Genomic DNA, 3,202 nt, shown 5'->3' on the forward strand with positions numbered 1-3,202 from the left:
AGGCCCTAAACTTGTTTAAGTCACCCTCTACCCCATCCCCCACCCCCTCCCAATGCATCCAGTCTCTTATTCAAAGCCAAGTCAACTTGCTTCCTTCTGGATCCACGGTCTAATGCCTACTGGTGAACATGAACTAGAAAGAGGTAAAGGGATTTTCATTTCCTGTGGGGAAGTGCACTTCGCCCTCATTTCCACACAGGGACCTTTAGAGGCATCCTAAAGGCAATCGATGATTATTTAGTAAGTGAAGAAACTCTTTGGAGTTTGCTTCTCGGTAAGGATGAAGACCAAGATTAATGTAAAATCACTCTGTCTGCAAACCAGGTGCCACTTACAGGCTGCTTCTCTCCCGTGCGTAATGGTCAACTGTGCCTTTTCTATTCCCTGAACTCCAAGGCGTACCTGATCCTAGGCTCTGTGCAACAAATTTCTAAGGCTACTTTCCAAGTCGCAAGCAATATATTTGGAGTAGCTGTCACATAAAGCTGGCATAGACTGGTCCAAAAAAAAAAAAAGCTTTCATAGGCGATTTATTTGTGCGTAAAAGGAACAAGATTTAATTGGAAAGAGACTTGTTATTTCGAACACTAGTACATGGGATGGCATGGCGCCGTGGAGCATTATTCGAGCTTCATCTACTGTGCACTATATGCCACCGCCTCCAAAGGAGTGTTGCCCTAGAAACTTGTTTTAAATCTCCTGCTATATATCAACACCTTGTTTTAGCAGTCCTTGGCTGAATTACAGTTACACAGTTTGGCGCTTCTTTCAAATTTCCTCCCATCAGTTTGGCTAAAGAAAGGAATTTTTCTCCTTTAGAAATGAATTGGCTTAATTAGTAAGTAGATTAATGGCAATTGCTGGTGAGTTGGTTTCCAGCAGAGTTTCACCAGAGAGGGTTAATCGGAGTCAGGTCTGGAATCTTTCCCAGAACTGGCTGCCAGCCATTCCCACCAACCAATCAACCCTTCAAGAAACAAGGAGATTACATAAAATTTAGATTGTCTGTGCCATTATCCTGGACCAAAATTCCAGGGAAGTGCCTCCTGGTTGGATGTAGTAAGACCTTCCATTTCAGAATTTTGCTGGGCATTCTTAACCTTTAAGATTTATCTGGGTTGCAAAGTGGAATTTCAAATGGCACAGTAAGTGTCACCACAGAGGCTGAGTGAATTGGAGACTTCAGAGAGTCTGGTCAACTTTGGATTTAGAGACCTTGAAGCCCCCTCCCAAGGCCAGCCCTAAATCTGTTACCCACCAGAGTGCTTTCAAAAGTTTTTGCTGTATGCTTTGCAGTCTTTTCACTCATTTTTTCCATAGTGATAAAAAAATGCATTCATAGTTTAACTTGCAGCTGCATTAGTCTTGCAAAAAAAAAATCCCTGCTGAGAAATGCATATAATAGGAAAAACAGATCAGTTGGACAGCAGTGTAATTAATGCCAGAAAGGGCTGAGGCCGGTTTCATAGTTTGTCTTTTGAGGATATCAAGACCAGACCTGGTGAAAAATGACGCATGCTTTAGCATTTCAGAAAGCTGGCAACTGGCAGGGCTTTTCCTTTTTTCTTTGACTTTCTGCCGAGGAACAAAGAGGTCGGCAGAACTAGCTAGGTTGTAATGAGTTCTATGTCCCTGGCACATTAAGTGCATCATGGAAACATATTGTATCGAAATAGTTTGGAGGAGAATACTGGGGATGAAAGAGAATGGGTGCTTTGATCAGCTCCCTGGGGTCCTGAGCGCGCACAGACTGACTTGCAAGGAGTCATTCAGCTCCAGCTAGACACACTTACAACACCATTCAAAGAAATTTGCATATCTGTAATTTATCACATTGGTCCAGAACATTATTGCAAGATAAATAAAAGTTAGTTGAATAAAAAAAATCAATCATTGCAGATATAGAGGAAACTGTGAAACCAATCCTGAGATTTAAAACAGAAATAATTATGCCCAGAAACATGGTGATTTTGAATTGACTTTAATTTTTTTACAGTAGCCTTAAAGCAACAGGTTATGCTTTGTCAAACAAACAACAACAAACCCCACAGGAATAGCCACAATTTCTGTGCCTTCCTACTTTATAGAAGTGTATTTGTAGCTTCCTACTAGAATAAAATGATAAAGTTGAACATGATGTGTGTGGCTGTAACCAGACCCTAACACACATAAAAATTAGTGCACACTGTGACAAGAGATGAGAGACGGCTTAATCTGCTCTGCATCTGCAAGGGGTGAGGTTAAATTCATTTTTCCTACTGTTGATCTTATTGCCTGTTTGCTGAACTTAACTCAAAAAGATGAAGTGTTCAGAGACCCAGTCAATAGGAAAGCCTGCTTTCCAATGTCCCATGAGAACAAGTGAAAATTTAACAGGCAGGCATTGTTCTGAGCTTTTAAACAACCCAGTTAAACAGCAAACAAGAATCTTCAACTTGACCTTGGAAAAGGCTGTGTGCCTACAGATAATCTATCAAACAACTTGGGATGACAATGATATATTTCAAAGTATTGTCAGATGAAAAGATTGATAAATTTGCTGCTGCACAGAGAGAACTTGGAAACAGCACCAGGCAATTTAACTTACCAACTCCCCCACCCCTCCTGCTTGGTCTCCCTTGTCCCATCCCTGCCCCTCCACCCCCAGTGCGCCCTGTGACCAGCCAGCTCTGGAGAAGGGGGCTAGTAAATCAGCACTGTAATACTTCTTACAGGGCACAGAAAAGCTGTGAACAGTACTTTTCATATTAAACGCAATATTTCTTTGCTTTCGTGGTGAACAAAAGTCATAGCAAGACGTCTTTGTGGCTAATTCAGTCAAAGGCACATCCCTGGTTCCCCCCGCAGAAAGGTCAGTGTCGTTGTGTTTGGTCCACCGAGGGGGTGTTTTCACACTGAAAACTAGCCAGCTGTCCCTGTCATACCCTCACCATTGGGGAGCACGCACTAGCCATGGCTATTAGGCACATTCTACACCTGCAAAATATACCGATTTCCAAGACTTTTCAAGACACCCTCCAGTTCTCATGCCCCCTCCTCTGTCTACTAAACTTTGACAACACAATTCAAGCCCTGGATGAAAGCCCCCCGCAAGCTAGAGGAGTGCTGGGGAGGGGCAGCTCCTGCTTCAGGGTGACTATTGAGCAGTCATCAAAGAAATGAGGCATCAACCATGTTTTCAAAAGTATGGAGAAACTTCCAA

The sequence above is a fragment of the Mesocricetus auratus genome, unplaced genomic scaffold, assembly GCF_017639785.1.
Source record: "Mesocricetus auratus isolate SY011 unplaced genomic scaffold, BCM_Maur_2.0 Super-Scaffold_100013, whole genome shotgun sequence".
In the NCBI taxonomy this organism is placed as follows: Eukaryota; Metazoa; Chordata; class Mammalia; order Rodentia; family Cricetidae; genus Mesocricetus; species Mesocricetus auratus.